General features: G+C 43.2%; 2 protein-coding genes across 6 annotated transcripts in view; both read left to right on the top strand.

Moving 5' to 3' along the window:
* LOC126263671 (homer protein homolog 2) overlaps window positions 1-20,561 on the top strand; it is a 334,081-nt gene that overhangs the window by 178,498 nt on the left and 135,022 nt on the right. The gene's annotated exons all lie outside the window — the stretch shown is intronic.
* LOC126263669 (peroxisomal multifunctional enzyme type 2) overlaps window positions 15,615-20,561 on the top strand; it is a 533,675-nt gene continuing 528,728 nt past the window's right edge. Inside the window, exon 1 of the mRNA XM_049960781.1 lies at window positions 15,615-15,619. The gene's annotated coding sequence lies outside the window, so the exon portion shown is untranslated. The remainder of the gene's footprint in view (window positions 15,620-20,561) is intronic.

Genomic DNA, 20,561 nt, shown 5'->3' on the forward strand with positions numbered 1-20,561 from the left:
TACTGTCAACAATTTGTTTTTTATGTTATTGTTGTTCTTTATCCGAAGACTGGCTTGATGCATCTTTCCATATTAGTCTGTCCTGTGCAAGCTTCTTTGTAGAGGCGTCCCAGGAGGAATGGTCGTTATTCACGGATATTACAGGAACTGTCATCATTCGAAGCAAAAATATAGTAAAAATGAGCCCTAAAATGGATACCTTAAGAGCTGTGAGACCTTGTTCATTAGAAAAAAATGGTTCAAATTGTTCAAATGACTCTGAGGACTATGGGACTTATCTTCTGAAGTTATCAGTCCCCTAGAACTTAGAACTACTTAAGCCTAACTAAACTAAGGACATCACACACATCCATGCCCGAGGCAGGATTCGAACCTGCGACCGTGGCGCTCGCGCGGTTCCAGACTGTAGCGCCTAGAACCGCTCGGCCAACCCGGCTGGCTGTTCATTAGAAGAGGTGTGATATATATATATATATATATATATATATATATATATATATATATATATATATATATATAGTTCTCATAGCTATTAACTTATGTAATCGAGAGCCCATGTCAGTTAGTTTTTTGCTTCTAAAAATCTTTCCTATCGTATCCCTAAATACTGACCATTCCTCCTAGAACACATTGCTCAAGTACTGCAACCTACGTTAATTTGCACTTGCCTACTGTAGTAGCCTTGCTGTCCCTCTACAATTCCTTGTTGCTTCGGAATTTCTTTTCTCCCAGACAGAGCAGTACCGACGTGATCGTACGCCCCTGGCAGAACAGCCAAAGCTCCCCTCCCCCCCCCCCCCCTCAAAAAAAAAATCATATCGCACTAAAACTTTCGTTATACAATCTTTCTTGCGCAGATTTAGCAAATTTTATGGTTTTATAAGTGGGCTTAATAAATGCGTAGGTGCACGACAGGCAGACGCAGAGAAAACGACTGTCAAATGAGATATGGCGTAAGAACTACATGGTTTAAACATTTAGCATAATGATTAACAAAGGAACTTAAACCTGCCCATGCTAAAGTGCAACATCATGGGAATGCGCTTGCATTATAGCAAGATAATGTGTCTTGGATCTCTAAGAAGTTAATTATTTTTCAGCAGTGAGGCATCGATTCTGTACCAGTTCGTGAATACAAATATGCGACGTTCGGAAAACTGCAAAAGTATAGTACAAGTGTTTTTATTTTGGTTCCAGAGAACTGATGGCTAATATGGAGTGAAAGCGAGGAATGAATGAGGCCAGTGAACGAGAGGTCACTACTCGTACAGTTACAGAACTATCCGTTCGACAGAAACGGTGAAGAGGAAATTAATTTATAACCTAAGAGTTTCCGTTACTTAGCTATTTGTGTATAATTTTTTTTGGCTTGAAGGCGGTGCAAATGTGAAACGCGGTATGGCTGTTCCGTTGAGTGCTCCGTACTCTGTTCATCCAAATGTAACGCGGTATTATCTTTTTGATGTGTATTGTAGTAAAAGAGTGCGCCCAGGCCAAGCCATACGAGGCGTGGGACCAGACAAAAGTTAGCAGCGGAACGTCTTCATTAGCAAAGTGCTCATGAATCCTTAGAAATGTCACACTTGTCACTGCCGTTGAGAAGATAGGCGAGGAGCTGCCGAAATCCCACCGGAACAGGGTTGGACGTCTCGCTTGCTAATGAATATGGGGAAGGACTCCCTTCCCAAAGGATGGCGGTCGTTTTGACAGCGGGCTGGCGATGTGATTGGTTCTCCTGGAAGTAAGACCCACAGGGAACGGAGAACTCGTGATTACGTCCTTCTTGTGACGTGCAAGCTCGCAGCCACACAAGAATTTCCAGAAGGATGGGTGGCTGGAAGGTGTCAGGCAGCCTACCATCGTGTCTTATTATTATTATTATTATTATTATTTCTTTCTTTTCTCAGACGTTATGTCTGGTCAAAAATGGAAAGTGACGCGGACCTTGATCAAGCGTGACTTCCTTTTAACTGTACGGTATATGTTATATTGCATTTAGGAACTTTCGGGTAATTGAACATGTATCAATAATTACGGATTTCTGTAGTTGTATATACAAGTTTGGATGTAGCTGTATTGCATTGACGTACTGGTGGATATTGTGTGGTATGACTCCTGTAGTTGATAGTATAATTGGTATAATGTCAACTTTATCCTGATGCCACATGTCCTTGACTTCCTCAGCCAGTTGGATGTATTTTTCAATTTTTTCTCCTGTTTTCTTTTGTATATTTGTTGTATTGGGTATGGATATTTCGATTAGTTGTGTTAATTTCTTCTTTTTATTGGTGAGTATGATGTCAGGTTTGTTATGTGGTGTTGTTTTATCTGTTATAATGGTTCTGTTCCAGTATAATTTGTATTCATCATTCTCCAGTACATTTTGTGGTGCATACTTGTATGTGGGAACGTGTTGTTTTATAAGTTTATGTTGTAAGGCAAGCTGTTGATGTATTATTTTTGCTACATTGTTATGTCTTCTGGGGTATTCTGTATTTGCTAGTATTGTACATCCGCTTGTGATGTGATCTACTGTTTCTATTTGTTGTTTGCAAAGTCTGTATTTATCTGTCGTGGTATTGGGATCTTTAATAATATGATTGCTGTAATATCTGGTGTTTATTGTTTGATCCTGTATTGCAATCATGAATCCTTCCGTCTCACTGTATATATTGCCTTTTCTTAGCCATGTGTTGGATGCATCTTGATCGATGTGTGGCTGTGTTAGATGATACGGGTGCTTGCCATGTAGTGTTTTCTTTTTCCAATTTACTTTCTTCGTATCTGTTGATTTTATGTGATCTAAAGGGTTGTAGAAGTGGTTATGAAATTGCAGTGGTGTAGCCGATGTATGTATATGAGTGATTGCTTTGTGTATTTTGCTAGTTTCTGCTCGTTCTAGAAATAATTTTTTTAAATTGTCTACCTGTCCATAATGTAGGTTATTGTTATTATTATGATTATTATTATTAGGTCCGATTGGAACCCATTGGATCACGCAAAGCTATTATATTTCAATCTTCGGAATCTCCAAAGGGCTCTGATTTTTTTTCTCCGTGGATTCTTTTTCTTTCTTTAGTCCACTTTGTCACGAGGTGACTTCCTTCTCTGGCAGTACTTCCCATTTGTTAATTTTTTTTTGTCTGTATGAGTTTTTGCTGAAAATTCCTGATAGACTTAAAAGAACCTTTTCTAAATCATTTTTGAGCTGCTGAATCCAGGGTATGGATTTGAGTTCTTCTGTGTACGTCTCAATTTTGTGAGTGAACCTAGTTCTTAGGATTCCATAGATATGGGTATAAACTAGCAGTATGCATTTTCTGTTGTCTGCCGCGTGATTCGATAGGTTTTCGGGATTGTAGTCTGTATCCATCTTCTCTTATTTTAGGGCCGAGTTCTTTATTAGAATTGTGCTTTCTTCTTTCAGGATACCTTCCAGATCACCTTTCCTGCGGAGTGCAGGCGTTTTGATAGCGTGCGAGTCTTCAGGCTTGATAATTGTGTTACCAGTGCCCATTATTGCCAGATCTGCAAAAAATACGCAAGAAATTTTGAAACATTTTCAGATCTTCCAAGTGTTATGGTTTGCCAATAGTTTTGATTTTTAAGTTCTTTTTGCCAATATGAGATGACTTTGTGCAAAACCAGATTAGAGGTTGGCAGACAGACCGTCGCCTCGCTGAACACCGGGTTTGACCAGAAATGGTTTCGACATCTCAGCCACGAGCTATACTTTGGAGGTTGTGTTGGTGAGCGTTTATTTGATGATGTTTAGCTTTCCGGAGGGAGTCCTTTATCTTCCAGGATGATAAACAGGGGTTTGCGATCGACTGAATCATACGGTTTGTTGAAGTCCACAAAATAGCATGCGATCGGTCTATTCCTAGGCGCTTTGTGTCTTAATGTTATTTTATAAATTGAATATTTGTTCTATAACATTTCAAGCATTGCGGAAGTCGACTTGGTTTTTACGTATTTTGTGATCGGGTTACTTCTGAACTGTTCTGAGGAGGCATGCAGACAGAATTTTGTGTGTGGCTTGTAGAAGGGAGATTCCTCGAGAGTCACACCAGGAAAACAAAAGCAACTCACGTAGACAATAACGAATGTTCCCTGCCCTGCATCGACGACGACGGACGAAAGGAAAATAGAATGGAACAGAATCGCACAACTTGGGTTTGAGTCAGAACGTGCTATGCAGAGTATTGTAAGAGAGGGCTATAAGGAAGATGTAGTGGCCGAAAAAATGGACACAGTAGGTAGACACGGAAAAGCGCAGGATGATGGAGGAAACCCGTCCATATCTGAATTTCTATAACGAAAAAATGTCGAACCAGAACACGAACCATCGTTGCCATTCGCTACCAATTGTTCCGTTGAAGCAGGCTCGCGGCTCAATTCGGGGCTTCGTTCCGCTTGTAGTTCGTTTCAAACTCAGCTCTGCTGAATCAGCTGCTGTGGCAGAAGACCTGCAGTAGAGGGTTGAAGAAAGCTAAGGTTTAACGTCCCGTCGACATCGAGGTCATCACAGACGGAGAACAAATTCTGACTGCTTCAGGAATGGGGAAGGAAATCGCCCGTGCCCTTTGAAAGGAACCATCCCGGCTTTTCCCTGGAGCGATTTACGGAAATCACTTCAGGTTTCCATTGGGAGAAGATATTTTTGTTGCAGTCAAAGTTTTGTTTCCTCATTCATACACATCAATGTGTACATCCTCAGTGGCACGGATGTCTAGTCGCAATTCCATTTGTTTCCACGCAGCATTCAAGATCTCCGCGGTGACATGTTCAAATGCATTGCGCATGTGTGCCCTCAAGTCCTGTAAGTCTTTAACCTTGGCTTGGCCTTGGCACACCAGATTCTTCACAAAACACCACAGGAAAAAATCCAATGAGGTGAGGTCAGAGAATCGTGGCAGCCAACGAATTGGAGCACCTCGTCCAATCCACGTATCTGGAAACTTTGGTCTCTAAATGTTAGTCAGTTCATAATCAAAGATGTAGTCCCCCATCCTGCTGGAATATGACATCAGGTTGCAGGTGTTCAAATTGTGGCACAGCAAACTCTTGTAACATCGTCAGGAAAACACCACCGTTGACGCCAGACTCGATGTGAAAGAACGGACCAGTGATGCAGTTGTGTATCAGTCCACACCAAACATTGGCCTCGGGACTGTCTTTTCCATTTGACGTGTAACATCAGGATGCTGTGAATCACGTATACGAATGTTATGACGATGAAGTTTGCCCGATACATGTACGTTGCCTCATTGGAGAAACAAATCTTCTCCAAAAAACTCATTGTTTGCGTCAATGTAGCCTGGCATATCCACTGCAATCTGTTCGCTCTGTCCGTAGGGTTTAATCCCTGAACCAGCTGCACCTTGTAGGGATATAGCCGTAACTTCTTCTGTACGACATTGTGCACTGTTGATCATCTCATTTCCATCTCCTTCGCCGGCGTACGCACCGATTTCGTCGGACTCCTTGCAAATGGCTACCGTACCTTTCCCACGTTGGCGTCTGAAACAGATAGAGAACACTACCTCTTTACGTAAGTGATGTATGTTAAGCCCCAATAGTTAGTCGGGATGGTGATTGCATTCCATACCGTGTTCGAAAGTTTCGTTGCACGTGGATATCGGGCGCCATCTGTATGAACCCGGCCACAAACAGAGCTTTTTTCTGTAGCGTCCACATTTTATCAGGTTTTGAAGTTCAATTTTGCGTCAAAATTGCGTCACCTGGTTAAAAAAACTTTGAATTATCTTATCAGATGTTGAAAGGTATTTATTAATATCTAGTATAGTTTTAAAGTCTTAAGTCGTAAAGATAATTTATGGACACCTTGTACTACGAACCTGCGCTACAATATTGTCGACAGATAGTGTTTATTATACGCACAATGTAACTTTGCCCTTTTCGGGGGGCGAAGAAATTAGAGGAAGTCGGATGACTTTGAGTCCGTACGGAATGTTGCCGCCCGTAGCCAACCTCAGCCACTAAATTATAAACACACTGTAACATTGCAGTAGGCACTGTGAAATGTTTTGATTACGGTGTGCTGCCTACCCTGCAAGTTAGGCGGCGGTCGCTTGCTTACGCTCCCTGCATCCTCAGCAAAAGGGCTAATGTATACTGTGCTGTAGTTCACATTATGTTCCTTTCACAAATTTCGAGTCCAGGCACAGTGTGCCTTTGTACAGTAAGTTTGCAAGTATGAAAGAGTTTCTGTAAATCTTTAATCCGTGTTCTAATGTTTAGCGCGTCCATACGCACCAGTATTATTTTTAGTGAATATAAACGTCCTTTCTCTCTTCTGCTTTTTTAATTATGAGATGCTGACTTCTTTAATATGAGATGAATGACGAAAATCTCTGAGGCCTGTGTTGCAGGCGTATCTTTAACACAGTGATGCGTGATCGTGAAAAGATGATTAATCAGTTTTGGGTGTCAGAACTAACTATAAAGTGACGCTTAGGAATCGGCATCGGACATCGTTATCAGTAACGGAATGAAGATAGGTTCGTTTTGCGGAACGCGCTGTGAGCACTTATGGCTGCGATAGTGGCGGCCGATTTATTGCATCATCGCATTCAGACGACCAACAACGAATATTTGCTGAAAAACGGTAAAATTATTAAACGAGGACAAGGAGTAAATTAAACAATACAAATGAATAGAGTAAGTATTCATATTATTCCAATTAAGCTTATCTGAATAACATCGTAAGCAAGTCATACAACGTATCGTTGAGATCGGGAAGCTGTGATAATACTGTGGGATTACACCGCCGCGCCAAATATCAGTGCTCGGCTGCCAGCCTCCACCGCTAACCAGTGTGTAGATGAGAGTCCCCAACCGGCGCGTCACCTTTTGAGCATGTGATTCAAGTAGCTGTGGGGGCTGTTGCGAAATTCTGTTCCGTCCAGAGGTCTATTTTTTAGCGTGAGCTTTAATAATTCACAATCAATTTCGAGCTTGTCTGTGCAATTCAGCCTCTGCAACGGCACGCAACTGGCGGCTTTTCGTGCCAGAAATTCTTTTAGTACCCCATTTTCTCATGTTGGTATTGTAGCGTGTGACGCCAGTTCTGAAGCCGTTAAGCGCCATCCATGTCGGCAACGGCAGATCATTCCCAGCAGCCATTTATTCTTTAGGCATTATTGGCGACTGATTAATAAAGTTTTGCGAAACATTTTCTCGCCTATTTCAGGCAGCTCGTCTAAAGGGTTGGTCATTCGCATGAAACTTTTCCGTGATCTCAGTCTGCTGTGCTGTATTCGGTAGCTGTATAACGGGTCCCTGTGATCATCAGGCTGTTTCGTCCTTTCGGACTCAGCTGCAGCTTGCCTTTTGATTGTGGTTGGAGCTGTGCCAACAACGGGTGAATTTATTGAACTGGCGTTGGTTTTAGGCAGCCAGACACTGTGCACTCTGCCCCTTAATTCCACGTCGACATGCGCTTTAAGACAACAAAAAGAAAAAAAAAAGCAGCACCACGAAGGAGTCACAAATTGATACTCATACAGTTTTCGACAAATGCGAAACTGTAAACTTTGGCGACCGACGGATGAATGTGCGACGCTGCAGTGCAATTTCACCGCGCTGGCAACGATAGTAAACAGGGGACACGTACATACCAGAGTATAAAGTCTTTGCCAAGTGGGACATACAGCTCGCAGAGAGGCGTGTGAACAGTATATACATAGACGTCAGCAAAGAGAGGACTTGCTGTTGGGCTCAAAGAAGTAATCGGCAAATCTCTCAACATTTGAAAAAGCGTGATGCCATTATTCGACGACGTTGGCGGGAATGGGTGAACTATGGCCGAACATAGCGAAAAGAAGAAAGCGGTCGACGTGGAGCGAACGTGAGGACCGAGTAGTCGTGAGAGACGCACTCACAAGGGGAGGCGACGGCGTTTGGAACGCGGATTTACTGCAAACTTAGTACACTCGTAGTACTCCATGAGGACAACAAAACGTGTGAGCAGTAGCGCGTACTTCTCAAGCGCTATTGACAAAATCGCAAGATAATTTCTGCCGTGAAATATATTCCTGTGCGTGACCATTTTTACCATGAACCCACGGCAGCCGAGTGGCGCCGGCACAGTAGCTCAGCGTGTTCGGCCAGAGGGCTGCGTGGTCTCTGCAATAAAAAAAACTGAGTCTAGGAATCAAAGATCAACTTAAACGGATGTCTTGTGACATCCGCTCAGACCAAACGCAACGAACTACATCGAACAAAAAGGGAAAAAAAATGTGGTTGGCGTTCAAGCCCCGTAATTGCTGGATCGAGTCCCGTTCGTCAGTTAATATTTTTTTTTTTTTTTTTAATTTTCAGCACAGTCATTTTCTTTATATTACAATTGATATAATGGGAAAAATACGTGTAATCGGATGAACTTTTATTAAATTTACAATGTTATTTGGCAGTTATTGTCAGAAATAATATAATATTCATAACTATCGACTAGTAAACGGGCAGACGCATAAAGTGATACTGAAAATGTATGCTTGTCTCGTGTCTTCAAAATTGTTCGCATTTAATCGAAAGAGAACGAGAAATTGCTTCTCGTGAAGACGCTATTAAAATACACTCGATACTACATGACAAATTATCAGCGCCGATATTTAAGGAAATGCTGCATTAGGCATGGTTTCCTTCCAAATTATCGGCTGAAAGAGAGGTTTTTGAAAATGTTAACGAGGTTTGTTTTTCCACGGAAAACCTCAAAAGACCTTGCCTATGTGCATATTTAAGGAAATGCTGCATTAGGCATGGTTTCCTTCCAAATTATCGGCTGAAAGAGAGGTTTTTGAAAATGTTAACGACGTTTGTTTTTCCACGGAAAACCTCAAAAGACCTTGCGTATGCGGAAACATAGTATTTATTCAATGCTGCTGGTGCTCTTTAACTTTGTTTTCCATGTTTTTACGAAAAATGCCATCCTGCATTTTGTACTCGTAATGTCGAAAGCTACGATTAATTGTACATCTTTCGAAATCCCTCTGTGCAGGTAACAAGTAGTTTCGGGTTCCTTCCAGGTATAAGATATTTCTCAAATCACGGACAAGCATACATATTCAGTATCACTTTATGCGTTTGGTCGTTTACTAGTCGGTAGTTGTGAATATTATATTATTTGTGATAAAAATTTGTTGACTGCCAAATAACATTGTAAATTTAATAAAGGTTCATCCGATTACACGTATTTTTTCCCATTAGATCAATTGTAATACAAATATTAAAGAAAATGACTGCTGAAAATAAAAAATGAACTGACGAACGGGAATCGATTCAGCGATTACGGGGCTTGACCGCCAACCACTCGGCTGCCGCCGCTTCATGGTAAAAATGACCACGACAGGTATATATTTGACGACCGAAATTATCTTGCGATTTTCTCAATAGCGCTTGAGGAGTACACGCTACTACTTACACATTTCGTTGTCCTAATGGAGTACTAAGAGTGTACGAAGTTTGCAGTAAATCCGCTTTCCAAACGTCGTGGCCTCCCCTTGTCAGAACCCCGAATTCGTCATTATCATCGATCTGACGTGCGACTGGTGCTTTTGACCACAAGGACCAACAACAGGCGGCTCACAGAAAGGGGACTGAGCTCACGGCGCCCCTTGCACCGCTGCCAGTGATCTCTGTCCACCAACAAGACTGTCTGCAATGATGTGGGCACAATCCGCCTGGTATCCTATTGACTGCATTAGAATTGACTTTAGCCTTCGTGCCAAATCATCGTGAGCTTACACTTCAGCAAGATAGTGGCCGCTCGCACATGGCGAGAGATACTACAGCTTGTCTTCGTGCTTGCCAAACCCTGCCTTAGTCAGCAAGGTCGCCGGGTCTCTCTCAGCTTGAGAACATTTGAAACATTACGGGCAGGGCCTTCCAAGCAGCTCGTGATTTTGACGATCTAACGCGCCAGTTAGACAGAATTTGGCACAGTATCCCTCAGGACGACGTCTAAAGACTCTGTCAATCAATGCCAAGCCGATTAACTGCTTGCTTAAGAGCCAGACGAAAGCGTTATTGGCTTGCTCATTTTCTGAAGTTCTTTCTCCTGAATAAATCGTCCAATTTTTCCGGAATTGTAATCATTTGTTTGGTCTGTACATGTGCATTTCATCTACCGATTTCCATCCCATTCGGATGATTCCTTCATGGTGTGCCGTTGTTTTCTTGAGTGGATTTGGCGAGTGCAGAGTTGCACCAGACACGTCCTGTATGCTCTGCTGCACAGAAACATAGTGCGAGAGCCGATGTCATCGGAATCTGAGGTTGAGCTCCCCGTTTCGTGCCGGTGAGTTTCCGGATGATGATACTCCTTGCACATACTTTTCCTGTAACGTTTTCACTGTACCTCTGAAATGTCAGAGTGCTGTCAAGTCGGATATCCAAATATTTCGGCGAGTCGTCATGCCTCAACTCCTGACCCTGTCACATCACTTTCAATTGCCTATGTGCTACTTTGTTTCTAAGATGGAATGGGGACCACTTCAACATTACAGGGATTTGGCTTGAGGAAATTTTCTCTGTAGTGGACAGCTAAGTCTTCAAGAGTCCACATTAATTTGCCTTTTACTTCATCAAACGATTTTCTTTGTGTGGCCACGACAGTATCATCGGCATAGGCCGGTCGTTTGTATCGTAGTTATACAGAACTGCTGACGGGACACTGCCTTGGGGTAGGTCACGCTTGTGCCTTTCTTTCCTGTACGTCACATAAAAGCATCTGTTTTGAAGGAGATGTTCCACTAGCTTTGTCATTCTTAAGTCCTTAGTCATGCTGAAAAAATTTAACGTTGGTGGTTGGCAGTACCATAGGCAACTGAGAGATCTATAAAAGCGACTTCAGTTATCTGCTTTCGTTCGTAGCTGCTCTCTGTGTGTTGGGTGATATCGATTATTCGGCCACAAAATTATTTACCATACACAAAATCCCGCTTGTTCCACTATGGTTTTGGTGCTTTATGCGAAAAATTCAAGAACCATTCTTTCAAGTGCCTTTTAGAGAAGACACCCAACTGACACAGGCCTGAAGTCTTGTGGATCTGTTGTGTTCTTTCCCTGCGTTAGCAGAGTTACCGCGTTGGCTTTCTTCCAGAGTTTCGGAATGTGGTTGGCAGTGATACAACTATTCATAAACTTTACAATCGATTTTAGGGTTGCAGGTGTGGATGTCATCCAAGCCAGCAGCTTTCTGTTCCTTCGTTTTGTGAATCTTTCTTCTTAACTCTTCAATACTAAATAGCGTACCTGCATCACGTCGGATTTTAACTTTTTTTCACTTCAGTTCGTATTTTTCCATTTAACAGAAGGCGGTGAGCTATCCTGTCGGGTTTCACCCCACTCAGATCAGCTGCTGGAGTTGTAGGATCGTTGCAGAGACTTTTTACTAACTTCCAAGCTGCTGGCTGTTCTCATTCATGTCGAGATTCATTACCAGTTTGGACCACCATTCCGTTCGCGATGTTGATACTGCTCGTAGGACTTCTTCGCCTGCGTGAATAATGTTTACTGAGAAAGGATCGTCGTCGTGCATCGATTGTTATTACTCTAGAAGTTCCTTAGAGGTTCCTTCCAGGCTCATAGTGTATACAGTCCTATAGCCTCTCGATATGTACATTTTTTTACCTGCAGAACAAAGTTGCGATAAGAACTGATTCGTTATTCCAACTGCATGATTTCTCAGATCAATTCTTTTGTAAAACCCTGCCGTTTGCTTTTTTTAAAATTAAATCGTCTTTTAAAGGGAACTGCTTACGGGTCTGACAGCGCACTGACTATGCAAGTTATTGGTATGTGTTGCGTCCGTGTTATAAGATTTCCCACAGTTTTTGATGTGAGGCCACTGATTCTGTCACCAACAAATATATTGCCCGGTTGTATCCTCTGTGCCATATTCCACTGTAGAAGGACGCGGGCTGTTTCGCATAATGTATTAATTCTAAATTGATCCCTTCTGCCCATTGTTCCAGTTTCTCACCATTTTCGTCTACTTCGGAGTACCCCAGGCTGCGTAACGTCTCTCTAAATTGCGAATAACAGATTTTTAAGTCTGAGACTGCAAGTTTTTTGGTACATTAAAGACGAAGTTAACTGTTAGTGGTTTGTAGAAGGAAGTTACCGTGCAGGGGTCGACCTCGTCAGCAAGAATTTCTATGTCGTTTCCACAACTTAGAATTGCGAAAGTTACTTTAACGCTCTTTTTAGCAAAGATTGCACTTCCATATCGTTTGTGCGGTCTCTCTAGCATTAGTTTCATCCCTTGAACCCGAGATCTTCGGCTTTCTGTTCCTCGGTGCGTTTCCACGAGTAGGAGGAGAACAATTTGTTCCCTTGCATGTATTAGATAGTAAGAATTCCTTATCTGCATTAAGGCCTTCGATATTGTCACTAAAGCTGGGTTTAACGAAGGCCTCTAGGGTAGTAAGGATTAGCCGACACTGTCGTTACCGGGGGCCGCCTGCTGTTTTCAAAGAATCTAAAATACATTGTGCGAGGAGGCTCCTTTCTTATCCCTGATGCTTAAATTTTATTAGTCAACTATTTTTATGGAAGTAAAAAATTAATTTAAGAAATTAGTACATTTTTATTAATAGGAGACGGATCTCGCGCGACCTTGAAAAGGTCCTGCGTAGAGGAACGAATTTTGTGCACGTACGTCCCCTGCCCACACCGTGCCCTTCTCCCCCCAGCCCCATTCTCGTAGGTCTATACGCGCTCCGTTCCATAAAGTACTCCACATTGCATCCTAAAAGAAGACTGTAAAAAGTGCGTCGCGGCATTCGTGGGGACGTGTAGCGCGTTTCACGCGGAAATAAAATGCGCACCGGACGGGTCCGGCTTAACACTTCGCGACTGGTATCGGGAATACTGGGCGCCTGCCGGTGTTAAACGTAACTCGGCGTCCGCTGCCGCACTGCGGAGGTTTTCATCGCAAAAGTCGCCCTTTTGTTGCCGCCGTGATACGCGGCAGCGGGTTGTGAGGCGCCGCTGTTTTACTGCGGCCTCGCACGCACGTCCTGGAACGAGGGCTGACCGCCGTGCGTGTGCGTGCGCCGAGCCATTGTGCGAAGCACCTGCGTGTAACAAAGGGCGCCGCTTGGTGCAGGCCCTAATCAGGAGGGCCGCCATTTCTTCCGGTGCTCAGAAACGCTGCTAGCCATCACCACCGGAGTTTTGTGCAACTCTGCGACAAAGCTTCTTAACTCTAGTAAAAAACAGTCTCGATTGCACAGTCGTTTATTAAAATATGACCGGTCTCGGCCTCTAGTAGTAGGCCATCTGCAGTCAGTGCACCATCCGGCTGACGATGATGACGCTGGGAACAGTTGTGCTGACTCCAGTTGCAACAGCGCATCTGTTCAAAGTGGCTTCATCGTCAACCGGATGGTGCATTGTCTGCAGGTTGCCTATTACTAGGGGCCCAAACCGGTCATATATGTAAAGCCATCGGCACACGGACCTTGCTCCCGAACGTTAACGTTGAGCGTGCCAAGTTCAACGTGTTGCTGAACGCTCAGGAACGGTGCGTCTTGTGCATACGGTACGTGGGCCCCAGCGTGGTATACGGTATCGCGACGCACTCTAGCGGCAGTTGTGGGATGTTTCCAGTTCGTAAATCACACTGTTTACTTAACGGGCGCGCGTAAAATTCCCACGTTAGCTCTATTAAAACGCACATTTGCTGCATCGTCCACGAAAAGGAAAGTACCATGTCCAATAAATAAGGACACAGGCTTATAAAAGTTCCATTACAAACAGTGTGGTACTAATTTGGTTCTTGGTTATTTCATCATTCCCACATTTTAGTAAAACCCCAAGCTCAGTCTTACATGAGGACTGTTCCTACCCCCCAGTTGCAGAATCTTTGCAACATGTGAATTACGCAGCGTAAAAGAACAAGGAGCAAAATATCTTTATACAAGTAGCGCAAGCTGCCCTGTAGAATAAGCCAATCGAACAGTCACCCTTCAAAAAATGGTTTACATAACATCAAATATTATAATATATACTTATATTAAACTAATAATTTATTATCAGAACCCAATTAAAACGGGAATGTTAAGTAAAAAAAATAATGAAGGGTCGAGATGCGAACCGCCGCCCCAATTAACACCTCAGCACAGGACACTGACGCTACTCATTACACTACACGCACAACGTACAAGGGACCTCCAATTATTTTTTGTTAACCGTTGCTGAAAACCTTAATTTAGATATGTTACTAACTGAAATTTAATTATAGGAAGTTGTACCAAGAACAATGCATTTTGGGTGGATCTTCAGTGCGTCGCTGCCTTCAAATAGGCTACTCTCATAATACACAAGTTACAATAATTCTTTTGCCTCGAATATGAGGTTTGTCATTATTTTATTGGAATGAATCACACAGTTAACAACGGGTTTTCCAGTTATTCTCAATTTGCTGGTGCCCAGAAACGGCATATATACGTATAGGCTTGAAATGAATGCCAATATGGCGCCTCACAACTCTGTACTGAAGGGAGACGGCGTGCGTGTGACGTAGGTGGCGTTGTGCCATCTCATTGGTCAACGCTCAGACGCACGCTCAGAATATCTGACATGCCAGATATTGCTCTGCACGTTCGGAAAGACTCCCGAACGTGCTATTCCACGCTATGACGTCAGAAACTCGGCACGCTCAACGCTCAACGTTCGGATGCTCGGTCCGTGTGCCGACGGCTTAAGAAATAACTGAGAGATCGGGATTTATTTATTTTTTTACTAATTTCACTTAATTGACAGATCGCTGTTTCCAAAATAATAGTAATAATATTATCTAAAATTACAACTTGTAACTTTATTACATTACATGCTTGTATGTGACAGTATTAAAAAAAATACTGATTTAGCCAAGTAATAACTAACATGCTTTGCTTAACTCCGTAAGAACCTTGTTTTAGTTTCAATTCTCCTGTTTTACAACGCAGACGTGTGGATACATTTTGAGACGTTGTGGAGATTGGCTTTTTTGTTTATCGACATGAAAAGAGAATCAGGACGCCGGCTTCCGTTACTGTAGCCTTTATGGAAAAAGATTCGCTTCCTTAAAAACCAATCCTGAATGTAGAATCCCGTGTACAGTCTCGTAGTGGACGCCTGGGAATTAATTATGTTTGAATTATATTTGATCTTAAACCTTTTCTCTTCTGTTTCTCCTAGCAAGGCACACAGCCTGGCTGCACGAGTGTCTTATGAATGAATCTGAGTGGAAGGACAGTAAAAAGTCAGCCGCGCGGGATTAGCCGAGCGGTCTCAGGCGCTGCAGTCATGGGCTGTGCGGCTGGTTCCGGCGGAGGTTCGAGTCCTCCCTCGGGCATTGGTGCGTGTGTTTGTCCTTAGGATAATTTAGGTTAAGTAGTGTGTAAGCTTAGGGACTGATGACCTTTGCAGTAAAGTTCCATAAGCTTTCACACACATTTGAACAACTAAAAAGTCAACACGAAGACGCGGCATCGCTCAGCAATAGAGTTGCGCTCTACCAAATTGCAGAGTTTTGGTACACTACGTAAATGACGTAGTAAATGGTAGGATTACCAGTAGTGGTGGTAGCATTGCTCTAGGGAAAGAAACCTAAATGAATGTGTAAGGGAGAAACTTAGAGGCAACGACTTCTCTGCTGCTGCTGCTGCTGCTGCTGCTGTTGTTGTTGTTGTTTTTGCACATCGTTAGAACCGTACACCATTCAATGTTACTCCATTGGGTATTTTATAGACGTACAGATATAAGTTACATTTTATAAGTAATAAAATTAGTTGGTCGCTTAACTTCTGCGCTTTTGTGTAACCAAAGCAATTACTTTTGAGGCAAGCACAGCTTACATGCACAGTCATACAAAAATCTATGTAATTATTGTTGTTATTTTATACTTAGTAGAACTTTCTTCGTTATGAGCACAGGGAAGAGTTTCATGTTATTACTGGCAAATGCGAATGTTGTTTAGAAATAACAGAAACATGCTTTATATAAGTTCAACGAAGTATTGAAGCAATTTTTGATATGTTGTGGGTTTGCTGGTCTTTTTTTTTCTTTTTTTTTTAATTTTATCTTTCTATCGAGGAAATTGCGTTTTCTAACACAATTTGATAGATTTGTATAGTTTTCTTTATTTTTAATGCAACGCCCCTTTGTTTCACACTACTAATCAATAATTTTCGAAGAAAACATGAATGAAACATTGTTTCAGTTTCGCTCTAAGTACTGTTTACTTTTAAGTAAAGAAAGTATTAAAAAAAGAGGATAACTATGTAGATCATAAATGTTGTCTAGGTTACTCAGTTTCTAGACGTTTCACCGCTTCCAGTTTTTAGGTGAACCTAGTAGGACAGTGATCGCATATGCAAAGAAAATGATCGTTATGAGGTAACGCCCATTTGGTATGCAACACGCGTAACGTACAGATAACGCGGGTACGACGTTAACTGACCAGAGCTACCAGCAAACTACCGTAGTCTACGCTTGCTTACGATAGTATACGGTAGTTTTACAACTCTACTGGCACACTTTTAAAAACTCAAGAAGCACGGGAGAAATCGTGACCTCCTGCCGCGTCTGATTGGATAAAGCGGCATTTGGGTTTCATGCAATTGTGTTTCGGTTCTGCTGTGCTTGTAACTTCTGCCACACGTCGGTGTTGTCCATGAAATTGGTGTCCAAGGTATGACAGTGTACCTTGGAGGGTCCCAGTCTCCGAGCAAGCATCGTGCGTATAACTCGTGCGCTGTGTCGAAGAAAGCTAAATGAATGAGTCAGATTGCTATCTTCGCGCTAAAGCCTGGCGATATGATTCTCCGTAAAACTTGCGTTTTCTAATCAGACGAGAACAACGGAAGCACACTCGGAGCAAATTGCCGCTATCTTAAGTGTGACCGTGGTGTAAATATCAGTTCAGCGAACTTGTAGTGCCCCGCCTCACAGCTAAGCGCCACTGGACAAGACAGTGCGCCCGTTGCCTCTCGAACTCATCTGCGAGACGTGGTTCCTTCCGCTCACAGCTATATGTCGCGTTTGTCCTTCTAGCCGCTGCTCTCGCACACTTAAAATTTAGCTCAGGTACACAGTGACCGGGTTTGCACAAGTGATAATTTCAGTAATGTGACTACCTGCTAACATTAGGAAAGTTATTAATATTGTTTTACACTACTTCGACTCGCTTGGCGCCCATTACCAAGCTACCGCATTTGTAAATTTAGAGGAATTTTTAAGTGTTGACTGGAATACACTCTTTGAAATTCTGATGATAGCAGACATTAAATACAGGATGCGAAACTTTAATAACAACTTCAAAAACCAAACTACTGTTGCGTGAGTCAAAGACATGAAATGGAATCGGTAGTTGAGAAGGGAGTGAGATGGGGATTTAGCCTATCCTCGATCTTATCCAAGCTGTACATTGAGCAAGCTGTGAAGGAAACAAAGGAGAAAATGGGAAAGGGAACACAAGTTGAGGGAGAGGAAATAAAATTTTTGAGGTTTGCTGATGATACTGCAATTCTGCCAGAGGCAGCAAATGATTTTCAGGCGCAGTTCAACGAAATGGATAATGCCTTGAAAAGGAGTTGAAAGTTGAACATTAACAAAAACTAAAAATAGTATAATGGAGTGCCACCGAATTAAATCGGACGATGCTCAGGGGATTAGATTAGCAAATGTGCTACTAAAAGCAGACGATGAGTTTCGCTATTAAAAGAAGTAAACTCGCAATCTGGTCCCGAACACCACACGATATCGACCGGCCACCGTGCTGTCCTCTGCCATGTGGCGTCATGCAGGTGCGGTATGGAAGAGCGTGGCGCCAACATACCGCTCTCCCGGCCGGTGCTCGCTCTCCCCAGCTTGGAACCGTTGCTTCTCATTCAACTAGCTTCTGAATCACTAGGCTGAGTGCACGTCCTTCCAGCTCTCCCACCAAGAAAAGACTCCTGCCAGTATCGGGAATTGAACACAGGTCCTCCGCTTGAGAGTCAAACGCGCTGACCACTCGGCTGCGGAAACGGACGAGTTTTACTATTTATGGAGCAAATTATATGAGGATGGCCAAAGTAGAGAGCATATGAAATGCAGACAAGAAATAGCAAGATAAGCGTTTAAGTGTACCACAAATACCTCTTGAATTTGTTAACATAGAATATAAATATCCGTGTCGGGAAGTCTTTTCTGCGGGGAAACTAGAGTTTAGCATGTAGCCTTGCACCGAAGTGAAACGTGAGGATAAGCAGTTCAGACAAGAAGAGAATATAAGCTTTTGAAATGTGCTGTTACAGAAGACTGTTGAAGATTATACATATTGATGGAATAACTAATCGAGAGGTAATGAATCGAATAATTGCGGAAAGAAAGATTTTATAGCACAGCTAGACTAAAAAATGGGATCGGTTGATAAGCTGCATCCCCAGGAATCAGGGAGTCAGTTTGGCAATGCAGGAAAGTGTGAAGGATAAAAATGGTTGAGGGAGACCAAGGGATGTATATGAGTGAAGTAAGCAGGTTAAAACGGACGTGTTACGTAAATTGAAGGTGGAGGGGGAGGAAGGAAAGGAAAGGAACTAATGATACCATTTTTATCGGAACTTCATGCGGAATCAGCAGCGACAACTGAAAATGTGTGTTGGACTGGACTCGAAACCAGGATTTCCTGCTTACAAGGAAGTTGGCGTTAACCACTGCACCATCCGGACGCAGTGTTCATCGGAGATGCACAGACTATCTCGGCACGCTCTCCTTCCATGTCCTCTACGCTCACTAATTTTAGAATCCAGCCGGAGATCGAACGATGTTTTGCATCCGCACCAAAGGTTATGGCTTCTTTGTACTTAGAGGGCGAATCAATTTTGTGAATGCGTGGTGTCTGTTGTTTCGGACACGTCAATGTATAGATGGTACTTAGCACCACGACAGTATCGACAGTTATGAAAGATTCCTGGAACAACATTCAAATTCATCTTTTAGACAACTACAGTTCGTTACCGTATACGAAGGCTATTCGGAAAGTAAGGTCCGATCGTTCACGAAATGGAAACTGCTGTGAAAATCAAAAATGTTTTATTTGCAACAGTTAGCTACTCCTTCCAGCTACTTCTCTACGTAGTCGCCGCTTCAACTTCGACCGTTTTCCTAGCGTCTTACCTACTTTCCAATTCCCTCGTCATCAAGGGCAGCCGCCTGTGCTTTCCGCTTTCACTGGTCTACAGTTCGTTGTCTATGCCAAAATGTTGTCTTCATAGCCAGTGGTTCATGTGAACTGCAAAGTACTTGCTGTATTGTGTGTGATCACTTTCCATCGAAAACGCTACGGGAGAATCTTCATTGCCCCTGCAGAACGCGGCGACATTTATGTTATGTGGGTTGCATAACATAAGCGAAATCTTTCCCAGGTCCTCATACTCTGCGAGAGACACTATTTTCCAAGCATCTTTATGTGCTCACTATGCGCTCAGAAGTGAAAATAGCGACGGGCATAGTAGAGACACCGTTCAACACATCTGTGCAAAGCTTTATTGTATTTTCACTGTGGTTTCCAATTTTCGCCCGATCGGACCTTACTTTCCGAATAGCTCTCGTAAATCACCTTTTCCCGGCTTAATTGATCAATGTCAGCTCGTTATGCATGGTACCTTCTGTTACTGGGTACGACATTTTTCCGACTTACTCCATGACTCCTTGAACGCGCAAAATACTTCCATCGTAATTACGTGATAAAATTTTACTTCCTGTAACATCGAATACCGGCCGAATGCGCGTTACGGAGACGAAACGTTGAGTGACAGTGACATGGGTTACGCGCTAACTCTGCTCGACCCCCTTGTGTCGTCGCCGCCTCCCTCCCCCCCCCCCCCCCACTTTACTGTCTGTGATCTTCTCAGTATGGCCACTATAAAAAAGAACCAATGTCACAATCTCCTGCAGTCACTTAGCACAGTCTCCGCGCCCACCGTTCCTTTGAACGCTGTTGGTGACTGGTACAATGCACTACATCCCGACGTACCTCACTGTACCACTAGATGTCCGTGTCTTCAAATATCATCGGTGGTTTCATGCTACAGGCATGGTGGTTTCAGACCGAAACCGCTGCTACTCGAAGGGTTAAGCAGGAACCAAAGATCATCGCCTTCAGAGATCTCGATCCTGGAGGGTTGAGGGAAACGTGTGGGAGGAGCGGGAGTGAAATTGCCGATTTAGTGCGCTTACACTTTGATACGAAGTAAGCCAGCGAGATGGGTAGATGAAGAAAATATGAAAGGCGTACTGCCTGTTCGCTACACTACGTAACCCCATGTGGAAGTTTCCGCAGCAGAGCCGCGCGCATGTGCATACTAGACTGGGCGGTATCAGAGTATAAATGTTAGGCGGCGTTAACATCGGATTTGCTGCAGCCTGCGTCTCAAAGCGGTTCGCTTGTGTGGCGGCCATGCGTGAGGTCGCCATACCCGCCCAACATCAAAAGCGTGCTGGGGCTCCACCACCACCACCACACGTGACGTGACGTCGGCGCGAGCCTAATTCACTGGCCGCTG

This window comes from Schistocerca nitens, chromosome 6 (genome assembly GCF_023898315.1).
Source record: "Schistocerca nitens isolate TAMUIC-IGC-003100 chromosome 6, iqSchNite1.1, whole genome shotgun sequence".
NCBI lineage: Eukaryota > Metazoa > Arthropoda > Insecta > Orthoptera > Acrididae > Schistocerca > Schistocerca nitens.